The sequence below is a fragment of the Oncorhynchus nerka genome, linkage group LG24 (genome assembly GCF_034236695.1).
Source record: "Oncorhynchus nerka isolate Pitt River linkage group LG24, Oner_Uvic_2.0, whole genome shotgun sequence".
Lineage (NCBI taxonomy): Eukaryota > Metazoa > Chordata > Actinopteri > Salmoniformes > Salmonidae > Oncorhynchus > Oncorhynchus nerka.
In genome coordinates this window covers 28,741,543-28,757,090 of record NC_088419.1, presented here as the reverse complement: position 1 = coordinate 28,757,090, position 15,548 = coordinate 28,741,543, and the positions used below count along the sequence as shown (strand labels likewise).

Below are 15,548 nucleotides of genomic sequence, written 5' to 3'. Positions count from 1 at the left end.
ATTTGGGTGGGCCTTTCTAATGATGTCCATGAACGGGTATTTTGGTGGCTGATAGCCTTTGTCCACAAGGGGTATTCTTCGGCTGGGAATCACTCCACCTGAGTGGGTAAGGGTGCGATGATTCATAACATTTTTATAGACCTAGAACCCAATTTAATATCAGGTAGTCTACTAATAGCTATACGATAATACATGCACTGAGCTGTGTGGTCTACCTTTTCTGTTCAGCAACTAAATGTCATTTTGGTTGAACACACAATAAAAAGAATGGGGCCTAACAGCTCCCCCATTTTCTAGGTGGCCTTTGTATTTACTTGTATTAGAAGAAATTGATGCAGAATATTTTTTTATTTAACCATATTTCCATCATATGAAATACATTCAAATCTGCATTTAATCCAACAATACATGAAGCCAATACAGTATTCTAAAGTGCACTATGTCAAATTCTCCTATCACACAGGAACTTTGCTTTTAGGACACAGCACAAGTATTACAGATAACAGCACTTTGATTATGAAGATACAGCACCTGAAGTGTAAAGGCATCTTTCAAGTCCCTCAACTAAATAAAAACCCACTTTGGTTGTAGCCTACTCCAGTCCTTCAGCAGTACCAGGAACATAGGTGAAAATGGGAATGAACACACACGCAAAAGGTAAAACAGGACAGACACAGAGGAGAAGAGGAATGTTCTGCTGAACTTTACAGACATCCCCATGGTGACACAGAATCCTGACATCAGGGACTAAGTGGCCAATGGGATGCCAGTAAGGACTGTGCTGATGTCAGCGCTGCAGAAATGTATGGCGCAGTAACACAGCAGGTCTTCTCAACAGTCTATTGTTATGGAATGATGTGAACTGTTCAACACTAACACCAAACCAGAGATGGATGAAATAACTCAGAAGTAGGCAGAGGCTCTAAGCAGAGTACGGTATGGTAAATTACTGTAGTTATGGGTATGCGGTACACTGGACGAAGATTGAGTTTTCAGCATCTTGGTCCGGTCAGTGGAAGAAGAAGCCGGAGGTGGGGAGTCCACCACGCCACAGACTCACAAACTTCAGCAAATCCTGGCACTCCGGGCTGTGAGATATAGATATATATTTATATATTTGAAACACATGTGTAATAAGCCAGTCTTTAAATCTCTGTGGACATTAGTCCATTTACTTAAATCACACTGTAATCCCAATCACACACAGGAAGGATGAAACACAAAGGAAAATGGGCCCTTCTCTAAGACGCAACCTTACATGTTATACATTCTAAACCTGCATGAGTGCCTGTGATCAAAAGTGTGGATAAATTCTAACTCAAACCCAGTGTTTCATGTGGGTGAGGGCTGATGGACTAGCAGCTAAATCCGCAGAGGAAGTCATAAGCACAGTGATGTAGTCTCCAGGTCGAACATAACAAACCCCCTTCTTACCCTTGTGGCCATTACGAATGTATTCCAGTCATCCTTGTTAGCTGCCTTGCCAGGTTCTTTGAACTCAATCTTATTCCGCAAGAGAGAGAGAGAGAGAGAGAGAGAGAGAGAGAGAGAGAGAGAGCTTTCATTACAGTCATATGTTTAGTCAACCAATTAACAGGTCTGCCATCATACGTGGGTCTGCTAACTGCCTCCCTGAACACAACACAGTCCTCTGGGTGTTGTGGGAGGCCAGTCAGTCCCTGCATCTCCGGATAGCACTGCATCTTTACGTACTATATACCAGGTTATATGCACCCGTGTCTTGTCAGTAATGTTACGACTGGTGCAGGCCTCTGAGCAAGCAGGAGTCAGCACCTCTGCTTTGCTTACCAGTACAGTATACACATGTATGCCATCAACTAGTTAGGTTGAAGAACAAAATGGGGTTCATATGTACTTTTGTGAATCTATGCCAATTACAAGAATAACATGGCAATTATAAAATATTTAACTAAGGTCAAAGACTCTCCAACATTAAGCCCCCTCACACAGACACACCCAAGACTTTTCACACCCCTGGAGTAGATGGTACAGTCCTAGACACTGGGGTAATTCCATAGAGATGGGAGAGGGTAAGGTGCTCTGTAGGGGGTTTCTCCCACCCACCTGTGATAACGCAAGGCAGGTAGCGGATGCCGGTGTTGGCTGCCAGTAGAGAGGCGTCGTAGGTGTCCCTCTCGTCGTTGGGCAGCACCTGCTCCACCCGCTGGTCTATGGACACCGTCAACACCCAGTCACGGATCTCCTCACGCTGGGCATCCTAGGATATGACAACATCAACAAGATCACAGCCTAGTGTCATCATAAGACCATAACAGGAAAGTCACACAACAGCAACATTACGCACCTCTTAAATAGTAATATGCTGTAGCTAAGCCAACAGTCATGATATAGAGCTATCAAGCTAACACTGTCACAGGACAGTTATAACACAGCAACATTTCAGACCTGTCATAAGACATAATGACACAGCAAAGCAAACAATATCGACTTGTGCCTTACAGTGACGTGTAGCTTAGCAGGGACAGGAACCTCGGAGATGTCCGTGTCCTGGAAATCAGAGTGGTCCAGATTCCCGTCATCTATCCCCTGGAAATACCACAACAGGTATCAAGACAACATTCACTCATTATCTCATCTTCAAACATTCAAATTAAAACAATGGATACAGAAAATGTTTAGTTACTCACTGTTTTATGATGAAATATAGATTGTCATCACTCATATAAGCTACGTGTGAAGTTTTTATGCTGACTGAAAAAGTCTGCAGATTTCGGTCAAGTTGAGGTGAAACCCCAAGGTAAAGCTGAGTGGGGACTCACATTAGACAGATCCAGGAAGTGGTTGAGGAAGATAAAGGACATGTTCTCCTAGCCCACAGCCTGTAGAGAGAATCAATAGTTCAGTGAGTTGGGAGAGATTGACATTCTCCTAAATTATTTCATTTTTGTTCATTTCCCCCAAAAATGTAATTCTGAACATGGACGATGCGATAAGCTACTTCATACTGCTGTTTGAGCACAACATTATTCATAACACCTCCAGCGGCCCTAACAGGAGCACAGACTCAGGGGACTTTGATCAGAGTAGTTCCCAGGGGGCTCCAGCAACAACAACCCCCCCGCCTCCTGTGATTGGCCGAAGCTCATACGAGCAGTTCTCATACCCTGGCAGCCATGCCCGCCTTGTAGAAGGCCTTGTCAGCTGGGATAAACTCTGTGTGGCGCAGCAGGGAGATAGACAGCTTGGCAGCCACACTGACCTACAGAAAGATAGGGAGAGGGGTGGAGAGGAGAGAGATCGGAAGTGAGTGTGTACCACAGTCAACACTATACAAAAAACAGGCTTCCGAGAGTTGTCAAGTTGGCTGGAGGAACATTCTTGATACACACAGGAAACTGTTGAGCGTGAAAAACCCAGCAGCATTACAGTTCTTGACACTCTCAAAACGGTTGCTACTCATCAAAACCGCTTTGCCTTGGTTTCTCAAGTGTTGTTTGTATCGCTGGTCCACATAATCTTCAAACCTACATGAATAGACAGACACACAATGCAGAAGGACATTCTACTCAAAAATGAATGAAAATAAAAGTATGCTGCCACCATCTAAAATATAAATTACACTTCCAGAAATGAGCCCATTAACACATTGGTAAAAATGTGTTAAATTATGTTAACATATTGGGCCATGTTTATAGCCTATGCATGGTCCATATTATCAGGTCTGCAACTGACGCAGAAAAAAAGCTAATAAATAGGCTGAAGCATGGGGTTGCCTATCTGCATTTACCCTATTGGCCTAATCATTAGCTAGATCCCAAATGTGATCTTTTAACTAGTTATTATCCTATTGATGAATTTGATGTCCCAAAAAAGTTGCATAAAAACAACTGCCTACCTGTCAGGGTAAGAGTAAAACGTTCCCGGCCTGTACTTCTCACATAAACCACTTATGTCACCAGAGACATCAGTAAGAGATGATAGGTCTGGATTCACCTGGTCAGTCTATGTCAGGGAAAGAGCAGGTGTTCCTAATGATTGTTCACTCAGTGTATATAAGAGTTGGTCAACCCCTTGGCAGCACGTGGCGCATTAGTGAGAGATCAGCAGCATCTGCTCAAAGAGTTGGTCAGCTTCTCACACTGCAAACAGAGAGACAACGAGACTATTCAAAAAATAAGCTCACTTCTTTAAAACTGTCACTACATAGCAACTACACACAGAGACTATGCATTGGGCCTATACATGTGGTTGCTATAAGGTACGTTGTGACCGGTCACTATCGTCTCCAGTCTCCCTCTGGACCTGTACTCATCAGCAGCAGCATTACGTCTCTCAGGTCGGCCCACATGCGGAAGGACTCAGCGCCGTCTCTACCCAACAGGCTCAGCAGGTCCAGGAACATCATCTTGTAGTTCTGGGAGTTGGCTGGGGCACCTTCTCCGCATCTCCCTCCTTGATCAGGTGGGCGGCGTACAAGTTCACACACACTTGTGAAGAATCTTGTAATTCTACAAATATTAAAATGAAAAACAGTAATGGAATAAAACTGAAAACACAAAAATAAGCATGAAAGACAATGAAACTAAAGCAGGAGTGTTGATGGTAGAATCACTACCTGTTTAGAGGCGATCTCTATGCACTTCGCCCATTGGCCTCTCTCAGCATACATGTCCAGAGCTGCCATGACATCCACTCCTACCAGCTAGGATTAGAGAATATCACAAATTACTAATATGGTATACACTTACAGATTATTATTATTATTATTTTTAAACTATGGAAGCCTTTCAGCAGGTTTTACAAGGCAATGGAAGCCTCGTAATAGCTAGCATCCAGAAACTTTGAAACATGCTTTTAAAACTAGTCTGACGGTTACAAACACCCACATTATGAAGTCTTTGGTGCATTATGCAGACAATACACACAGAGTGACACGTCCTTCGAAATCTGCCATTCACGTTTCACAGGCAGGACTTTTTCCATCATCATTCAACTAGAGAAGTCAGAGCCACTGAGCCAGTCTAATGTGGCATAACAAAGAGAGCAAGGACTGGGAATATGGATCCATTTTGTTATTTCGCTCTTATTTCTGAGTGGATGGAACCTAGGCCACCATTTCAATGGTCTCCTCCCAATAGTAGGAGAGCAGAGAAAGAGGTGAGGAGGAGGCAGAGAGAGTTGAGGAATTAGAGGTGGGCACACTGACATGAAAGATATCTTACAGCACACCACCACACAATGATACTTCCCTTCCTGATTTTCTACTGAAATCAAAATATATATATTTTTATATCATTGGATACACATAATATTACAAGTTATTTGGTACTTGCTGAGTAAGTATTACTTAAAAACAGGCTTATTATTTGCAATACGTAGTTGCGTTAAATAGTAGCTACTCACCGAATCCTCTTTGCCTTAGTTTCTCAAATGTTGTTTCTATCGCTGGTCCACATAATCTTCAAACCTACATGGATGGATAGGACAGACACACAATGCAGAAGAAAAGTTAAATGTCCTTCATTGTCCTCTATTATGTACTATAATGACTGTGTTCAGGAGCTGGAGTACAAGAAAGCGATGTAACCATGTAATACTCCCCAGATAGATAAATCACAGCACAAATGTACTGTACTAAAAGGACGACAGTAATAAGTGGGAGCCTATGGAGCATCAGCAGCTCTCATTGTCTGAAGGAGTTGGTTCTGTTCTCCCTACAGACAGCCGTTGATTATATACACTTTATAAAGGCTCTGAAACAAACAGGGAAGCTGAGAAAAAGCTAAGTCAAAACGTCTACATTTGACAAACAATGTCTAATAAAATCGACTGACAAAATAAACAACTAGTTAGCTACTGTCGCTCACTCTGGAGGAGATCCTAAATGACTTATGCAACATGCAGAATAGATGAAAGGAATCCAATCGCATTCATTCAGTCTCCCTCCGTCTCTCTGGTTTTTAGGAGCAGCAGCAGCTGACTGATGTCTGTGAGGCCTCTGACTGACACACTGATTTCCCCTAGCTGTAGCCTAATGACAGAGGTGGTATTCTAACCAGATAGGCTTGTTGTCAGGGGCGACCAGGCAGCGTTGTAGACAGGCTCACCTTGGATCCAGCTCCTTGGCCACTCTCTTGGCTTTGTTCCATTCTTCTCCCTCGGTGAATGCATCTATGGCTTCCTTAATTAGGTCCAGGCTGAGGTACAGCTCAGCCGCCTGAGGAAAATAAAAAACATTTGGCATCAAAAAATAATGTTTGAAGGACGCCAGAGAATAAGGCATAAAACATGGGATGCCTTGTCTTTTTCTATCAACACACTCGCTTTCCGTTGGCAGAGCGGCCTCCACACCTTTAGATTGATGAAACCTGTTGCAGAATGTAGTTACGTCCCCTAAATCTTTTTCACAGAATTTTTCTAAAAGAGATTATTTGACCTCAAACATTTTGAAGGACTGAAAGATGAACATTCATACTGTATTTGTTCAAGACTAGCTATGAATAGGCACATAATGGTCCCGTCGAGGCAATCATTGACTGGACAACTGTCTTCCACACCCCATGTCAAATCAATATTAATAAACTTTCTAAATAGCATGAAATTGCTGTAATTACTTCAATAGAATTTCCACATATCAGTTGACATACAGTAGCCTGAAACCATGCCTGTACAAAATAGCACTGAATGATCAATATCAAGAGGCCGTTAGTATTGAGGGAGCCACAGCAGGAAGTGTGCGGTGACTCACAGCACTGTACTTCCTGAGCTGGGTGAGGCGAGGGCCCACAGTGTGGATCACATCCACAGCCCTCTCCTGGGTCAGGAACTTGATGGCCAACTTAGCAGCCTGGGGGAGGTCACACACACAGGAAACATTGAGTCGCTACACTCACGGCCACAGACAGTGGCACAGAAATACACAGGAAATATGAAATGGCACGACTGTCCATCCAGGGCCACAGATAGAGGCTTGTCACATAACCAAAAACACAAGTGACACTACACCAGTCGGTTTTGTAAGGACAGCATGTGTGGGTTGTGTTATAGTGACATTCATTGTCAGTCCTGGGGCTCCATTGTGTACCTTCATCCTGCACTTCTCCACGAGGGGGGGTCGTTGGTGGAGTCCTTAACCGGGCGTACTCCCCAGACTGCTCCCATTCCCCAGACTGCTCCACCCCTCCGTACACAGACAGAACACACGTCAGTAAGACATTTACATGTCCTCCTTGGCATTATGAATTAGATATAACTGAGACACATTGGTGATTAACAGACCAGATGGAAGTGAAGGGAATAACAGAACTAGAACATAAGACTTGGAAGCCCATTCTAAGAACAGACAGAATACAGTACATGTCTGTCTGCGATTAAGGATTCAGGCTTCGAAGGCAAATGCAAGAATACACAGCGCACACTTCTCTCATTAAAATCCCATCGCTCTCCCTCTTCTCCCATGCGTTACAAACTCAACCCGTGTGATGTTATAAGACAGAGACAAGAGTCAAAGTGAATGGCAACATGTGTTAGAGTGTTCTGGCTCTCAATTGAGCATGATTGACAGTATCAGAGGGCTGAATTACTCTCAATTAGGAACTGAACTAAAGACTGCAAAATAAATGTCTCTTCCTTACCCCCCCTTTCTTTATGACGGAGGCTTTGATCTTTTCCCACAAGTCATTAAAAGCAGGGAGCTGATGGTTGGAGACTAACGGAGGCCCTGCGTGTCTGCAATTTAATGAGCTGCTCATTATGGATTTAATTCAGGATAAAAAGCTGCCAATGTTTAATAACGAATCATCCCAAAGCACATCTAGATTAATAACAGACCACGACAAACTGTGTGTGTACATGAGTTTCTCCTTCTCTGTTAATGTGCAACGTTGAGACACGTTTTCTCTGCCTCTCCAAAGCCACAAACAAACATATTAAAAATGGGATAATAACCAGGAAAAAGGACGGTAAAAACAGATGTTGTTGGAGTGAGTCTTGCTCACCGGGAGCCCTTCTTGGCAGCCTCCTTCTCGTACTTCTCTTGAAGGACGCTCAGCTTGTTGGGAAGGTACCCTTTACAGATCCGCATGGCATCACTCCACATCTCCGCGTCCTAAGACAAAAAAACACCAACAACAGCAGCACTCAGTACCAGGGGGCATCCAACTCTGTGAAGCATATCCAGCCAAACGAAGTGTGAATAATGGAATGAAAACATTACGGAGCATTGCATTCTGTTTAACCTGTAGTGTTCTCTGTAAAGCTACCCCCAGACTTCCAGAACACAGAGAATAATGAATTGACTAGAATATGAACCCTCTGATTAAGAATGAAGGCTCACTATATAATATATATAAATCACTGTGGCTTCTTGCATAAATTTTACTTTTTTTTTTTTTAATGACAGACATAATTCCTGATTTAAACCTCACTGAGGACAATCTGAGTCAAATGGTTTGATTCATTCACATCTCCAAAGTCCTCTTTCAAACCAACCCCGTCAGCTCGACTGTCAATTAAGAGTCTGGAGTGTCAGTTCTAACCAGTTCAAACAAAGACAGTCCCTTTGTGTTACTTAAATGGCCAGCTCTGGCCTCAGCCTTGTGAAAGTCCTTCTGTTCAAAACAGAACTTGGCCTGGCCTACCAGCTCATCTGACACAGTGCCTGGGTCGTTGGCCCCCGCCACCCTCTGGGCTCTAACCCAGTCCTGGTTATGGACGTACCTGTAAGGGACACACCCGGCTAGGACTTAACCTCCCTCTTCATTTTGTTATAGCGCCAAGTTCAACTGTTTCATTGATGAAATTGAAGACAGCAAACACTCTAAAATACTTGATATTAACAGATTAAAGCGCTCCAGCTGATATCAACTAGACAACATGACTCATGATGTTATCTTCCAGTAGCACTAATACTGTAGGTCTCTCATCCTACAATCTCTACAGCAGAGATCAAACAGGCTCAGGGCTCCAGTTCCTCTACTAGCTGAAGAATGCGCAACTCCGTTCTCTGAATACGCTTACCTCACTAGGTAAGGATTATGGTTAGGGTTTAGGATAGGGACGTCCTAAGGATCTTGACTTGCACAGGCCCAATTGAATCTCAGTTTACGTAGTACGAGCAACGCGGAAGACGTCGGTGATTGTATTCACAAAAAGTTTTTATTAAAAGTATGAATTTCAGCAGCCCACGCGCGGAAGGACAAACAAAGCAAACCACACGACCAGTTATCAAAAGTCAACTCCGCCTCGATACAAGTGAACGGGGCTGAACGTTCCTCAGCTACATGTTAGTGAGAGCTGAGCTCCCCTCCAACCAAACCTGCCTGCACCACATCTCACACACTTATTATAACCAATGTACAGAGAAGTGGAAGTTCTGAAAGGGCTGTGCTGGCACCGGCGCTCCGTTTGAAGTCTACTAAGGAAGGCTTGAAGCTCAGACTTCTGTAGGGGACACATGCCAGCACCTCTTGCTAGCTGGCGAAGAACTCCTCCTGATATACTTACATCAGCACCGCCTCTTTCTGGCTTCCCCGCTTTGATGAACTCTGTCTCGGCTTCGGTGAACTTGCCCTTGAAACATGAAACATTATCACAGCTCAGTGCTCGGCGTTGGAAGGATTACTAATGCATGCGTGACATTTAATGCCTGCAGAAACAGCGCTCAGACACAAATTTGGGCCGTCAATGGAGAATTTTTTGTATTAATCTCGGAGATGATGCAAGCTGCAGAATAACCTTGAGTGTGTGATTGTTAGGATGAGGAGGAGTTGTGAGTGTGTTTGTATAAGTTGTGGTATTATACCTGATCCTCCAGCATTAAGGTGTTTTTCAGGTGGCTCTCAGGGATCGTGTTCTTGGTAGATAGACGAGCCAGTTCACAGGCAAAGTCAAAGGAGCTGAGAGGGGACAAGAGAAGAATCATGACCACAATCTACTGTACAGCACCAACAGACTCCTCGCATAGGAATGAATGGGGAAGGTCTTAACAGCTTGTGTCCTGTTGAATGCTTCAGACGATGAAATAAATGTTTTGAAATTCTAACTTGTTGGGCAATATAAAGCAGGCTTGGTATTGTGTCAATCACAGAACAGAAACATCAGATACTTCGTCAAGTACCTCCCAGTGATCAGAATTTAACTGCAGGGAGATTCATCATCACTTTGTCAACGATATTGAAGAGCTTGAGGTTCCAGGCAGTACAGTAAAGTGTAGTCCAGTGCATTGGTCCACTCACCAGTCGTCTGCTGCAAAGCCGATGGAGGTCTCCAGCAGACCAAACTTGTTGAGCAGTTTGACGGCAGCCTCCCCTCCCAGACTCTTGGCCCACAGGTAGGCCACCTGATTATGGGCACTGGCTGCTCACCCCCTACCACGCACGGAAGAGGAGCAGGAACTGATTAATATGCCAGAAGCTCCCACCATCAATCACCTCACAGCACAGAGAAGAGCGAGAGAGAGTGAAACAGCTACATACAGAGAATTGAATACTGGAGCTCTTAATAAATTACTGTACAATTAAGTGTTAAATAAAGAGGATGTGCATTTATGTGCCTCTATATTGGACCAACGGCGGGCCAGAAAGGAGGGAGCAGAAGTAACACAGTTGCAGCCAGGTGAGGATGTGTTAAGAGTGTTAGGAGAGCTCTTGCAGCGTAACACATCCACCCTGTGCTACTGCTGCTCTGTCTGTTAGCACAGACCACTGTCTTTGATACAGGCCAAGCCAGGGATGTTACAATCACACCGTCCTGCTGTTGGATAAACACTCACCGTATCATGGACTCTCAGGTCAACTTTGTTAGTGGTGTGGACACGTACCCTGTAGGCCTCCTCCCACATGTCGTTGACACTACATGTTGACTGCAGCCTTCCACTCCTGGCCCTCCATATAGTGGTACTCTGCTTCTGAAAACCTGGACTCTGTCCCCAACTCTTGGGATAGGGAACTCAGACTTAACCTGATTAATCTAAATCACCTTGAGCCTCTCTCATAAGAATTTTTCAGAATACCCATAAGATGTTTACATTTTCTCTTTGGGCAGCGCCCCCTATCGCTAACCATGGCCAGGTGAGTGTCAGCCAGTAGGTCTGGGAGATGTGTGGCCACCAGGCGAATCACGTCGTCAACATTTTATTCTTCGTATACATAGCGATGGCCAGGTCCGGCTTCTCCACTGTCGCAAACAGCCTGCCGATATTCTAGGCACACACACGATTGCATTGCTATGCATGGAGATTATGTATTCAGAGATTAAGAATTACTCAAACTGCAAATTGGGCATCAGAAGAAAATAGAATTTCACCTCAAAAAAATAAAGTTGCCCTTTACTGATGAATGTTGTTACACATTTCTCACAGGAGAGATCAATAAGTGAGGCAAGTATTGAGATGACACAGAGTTGGGGGCACATGGTGACATATTGACTTTGTGGCAGGCTTGCAGCGTGAGGGACATTACTCTGTCTAATATGTAAAGACACAGGCTCCTTTTGAGGCAGATAGACTGGAGGTCGACACAACACAGCATAGACCTTATTAAAGTCCACGGCAAATGAACACTTTTGTTTGTCAATCTGTTGTAGTCGGACCTTGACCTGAACTGCAACTGACAATTTTCTGGATGTGAGTGAAATATAAACAGGGCCCTATAACCCAATGTTGGAAGACTTTGCCTTTGATGAATTTGGCAGCAGGGTTGTGGTCGATACGGGTGTAAAACAGAGGGTAATGAATGATAGGGAGGGTGAGAGGAAAAGAGGGAGTGGAAATGACATAAAATATGTTTCATTGTCACATACACAGGATAGGTGCAGTGAAATGTGTTGTTTTACAAGGTCATGAGAGAGATTACCTGTCTGCCTCCTTGTATTTCCCCTCTCTCCCCAGGTCCTGGGCTCGGCTGACGTACAGAGCCGACACGTCCTCCGGGTCATACATTTCGCTGCCAGCTAGGACACACAATGAGTGTGTGTGAGTACCGGTTCCCCGTGTACATAGCCAATTAGATGTATGCATTGTGTTATTATATTTATATCGCTGGAGTATTTCTCCAGTCTTATCCTGCTTTCTGTGTGAATTCAAGTATGCTCCCTCTAATTCTCGCTCTCCCTCCCTCTCGGAAGAACAGAACACAGGGACCATGCCTCAGGACTACCTGGCCTAATGACTCCTTGCTGTCCCCAGTCCACCTGGTCGTGCTGCTGTTCCAGTTTCAACTGTTCTGCCTGTGGCTATGGAACCTTGACCTGTTTACCGGATGTGGTACCTTGTTCCGGACCTGCTGTTTTCGAACTCTCTCCTACCCCACCTGCTGTCTAACTCCGCTATGGAAAGCTAACTGACATTTACTCCTGAGGTGCTGACCTGTTGCACCATCTACAACCACTGTGATTATTATTTGACCCTGCTGGTCATTTATGAACTTTTGAACATCTTGGCCATGTACTGTTATAATCTCCACCCGGCACAGCCAGAAGAAGACTGGCTAACCCTCAGAGCCTGGTTCCTCTCTAGGTTTATTCCTAGGTTTCTGCCTTTCTAGGGAGTTTTTCCTAGCCACTGTGCTTCTACATCTGCATTGCTTGCTGTTTGGGGTTTTAGGCTGGGTTTCTGTATAGCACTTTGTGACATCGACTGATGTAAAGAGGGCTTTATAAATAATTTTGATTAATTGATATAAGCTTTTATATTTTTTGTATCTCTGCGTTACTGGGAAGGGCCTGTAAGTAAGCATTTCACTGTTAATCCACACCTGTTGTTTACAAAGTAGGTGACAATTTGTGTGTCTAGCCAGATCACTAACTCACTTTAATTCCCACCACAATTCACTCTAAATCCCACTTTAAAAGAACACACAGGCCTGCTACAACTAAACATAGAAAGCACAGCAGTGTTTCCCATTTCAATCAACCCCCTGGCATTTGAAACTGGGCGAGCCAGATGACGAGATGGGACATTGAGGAGGACACATACCTTATGAGCCTGCTCCCACCCACCGTGAACATATCAATGGCATCTTTGATGTGGTCTCTCTTCACAAACAGGGGCTCTGCAACCTGGGTTCCCACAGAGCGAGAGATGGGTGAATTTCTGTGGATTCCAGCTCTCAAAGTACTGCATCGATACTTTAATTAAATTCGGCAAACACACTGCTCACGTAGCACAGAGGCAGCATGGAGTCTGGTCTGGAAAAAAGCAGACATCGCCAGCTGCCAGGTTGCTAGGCCCCTGACTCATCAGAACAGTTGGAATGAGGCTGCGGTCATCTCCTCCCCTCCCGCTCTCTCTCCATCACTCTGCCCTCTAATCTCACACTCCTGGCTGGTGGCGGAGTACTGGGCTATCTTCAGGTAGTACTTCCCTCCTGACCGGTCTTCCTGTAACTCCAGGATATGGACCGTCTTCCACTGGCGAGCGCCTACAGCTGCCTCAATGGTCTTCGAGGAACAACTATGATAGAGAGATAACAAAGGGGTAGGAGAGGAGGGGGAGAGCAAAGGGGTCGATGAAGCGTTTGCACCAATGAAGGACATTGAACTAATCAAATACAATACAAAGCAACCTTATTCATCCCCATGGAGAAACTAATAGGCTACGCCCAGCCCAGCCAAGGAGCAATTAAGACTAGGCTGGCTCTACCCAATGTCAGGATCCTGTCAAAGTACTCCACACATCCACTTTTACTGGTAATTTCTTTATTTGATTCCTATGTGTTGATTCCCAGCAGTATGTGATTAGTAGGAGATGGAGCTTTACTGAGGCCCATTTTGCCAGTCAGTCAGACCACCACAGTATTAACAGAGGGCCAGCCATCCAATTAGCATCCAGTGTTCTATCTACAGCAGCCTACCCTGGGGACTGAAGCCCTGGCGCTGCCTAATGAACAATACCTCCATTTGATTAGAGGAAATTAATCATTCACTTCACTTTATAAACAAACCCCTCACGCCAGCTCCTCCTGTTTCCCACTCCTTTCATCTCTTTCCTTCTCTCTATATCACTCCCTCCCTGGTTGGATTAACTTATGGGCAGACAGCAGAGCTGACTCACCCAGCCTCGATGTAATGGTTGATTGCAGCGTCCATTTGTTTCTGCTGGACCAGGTAGTCTACCCAGTCCTCCTCCAGCTTTACCACGTCAGTTGGGAAGGAAACACGAGCCAGCTCCACAACTACCCTCAGGGAAAGACGTCCCAGTTACATTCACATCAATATAGTTTGCAATTAATTCTCTAAACCAGTATAAAACCCACCATCAAGATTGGGCCATTAACTAAAGAGCTAATACATAACACTACCCAATAGGTGATGTTAATGAATATGTTAGCAGGTGGAGGTTGTGTCAGGCCTACCTTTCCGGAAGGTGTGGCCCTTGTGGTAGCAGTCCAGAACCCTCTGGTGGTTCCTGATCTTCTCAAACATTTACATTTAAGTCATTTAGCAGACGCTCTTATCCAGAGCGACTTACAAATTGGTGCTTTCACCTTATGACATCCAGTGGAACAGCCACTTTACAATAGTGCATCTAGGTCTTTTAAGGGGGGGGAGAAGGATTCAGATCTCCTCCCTGATGATAGGGGAGAGAAAAGTTCATTAGTTTCAGTTCAACTTCCTCCCTCTCATTTAATCACTTAGAGCATCTCAGGACCTCTGGTCCATAACCAGATGGTTCAAGAGCAGAGAGAGAGAGAGAGACACAGACACAGAGAGAAACTCAGAAAAGTGGACAGAGCGAGAGAGAAAGATTGAGGAGAGAAACAGAAAACAGAGGGCTGACTAACATCCCTCCCAGCACATCCTTTATTAAGACCCACAGAGACACCTTCCCTGACATCTGTTCTGAGGAGTCACCAATGGCCCAGAGTAAGATCTTAATCAGCACTGAGACTCAGGGTGTACACAGAGCTAGAACACTGCACATCTGTCTCTCTCTGCACCAACTTCTACTGCCTCACAAAAGACAAGCCCACTTATCCATCACACACAAATCACATTGCCAGACAATTAAGCCAAGTCCCTCAGAACTTCTCCATCAGGAGCACCGGAGAGGGGATCTAAACAACCACTAATCTCATCTCATGAACTTCTCCTCTGTCGCCATGTTGTCTTGAAGAGGCCTAGTGTAATGTTAACGGCAGCCATTGAGTTCGCTGTGTGACTTTGCAGTGGTCATTTTACATTTACATTTAAGTCATTTAGCAGACGCTCTTATCCAGAGCGACTTACAAATTGGTGCGTTCACCTTAAGACATCCAGTGGAACAGCCACTTTACAATAGTGCATCTAAATCTTTTAAGGGGGGTGAGAAGGATTACTTTATCCTATCCTAGGTATTCCTGAAAGAGGTGGGGTTTCAGGTGTCTCCGGAAGGTGGTGATTGACTCCGCTGTCCTGGCGTCGTGAGGGAGTTTGTTCCACCATTGGGGGGCCAGAGCAGCGAACAGTTTTGACTGGGCTGCGCGGGAACTGTACTTCCTCAGTGGTAGGGAGGCGAGCAGGCCAGAGGTGGATGAACGCAGTGCCCTTGTTTGGGTGTAGGGCCTGATCAGAGCCTGGAGGTACTGAGG

General features: G+C 44.8%; 1 pseudogene; it reads right to left on the bottom strand.

The window, feature by feature from the left end:
• Positions 1–329: 329 nt before the first annotated feature.
• Positions 330–15,532, bottom strand: LOC115107478 (intraflagellar transport protein 172 homolog; annotated as a pseudogene).
• Positions 15,533–15,548: the final 16 nt, after the last annotated feature.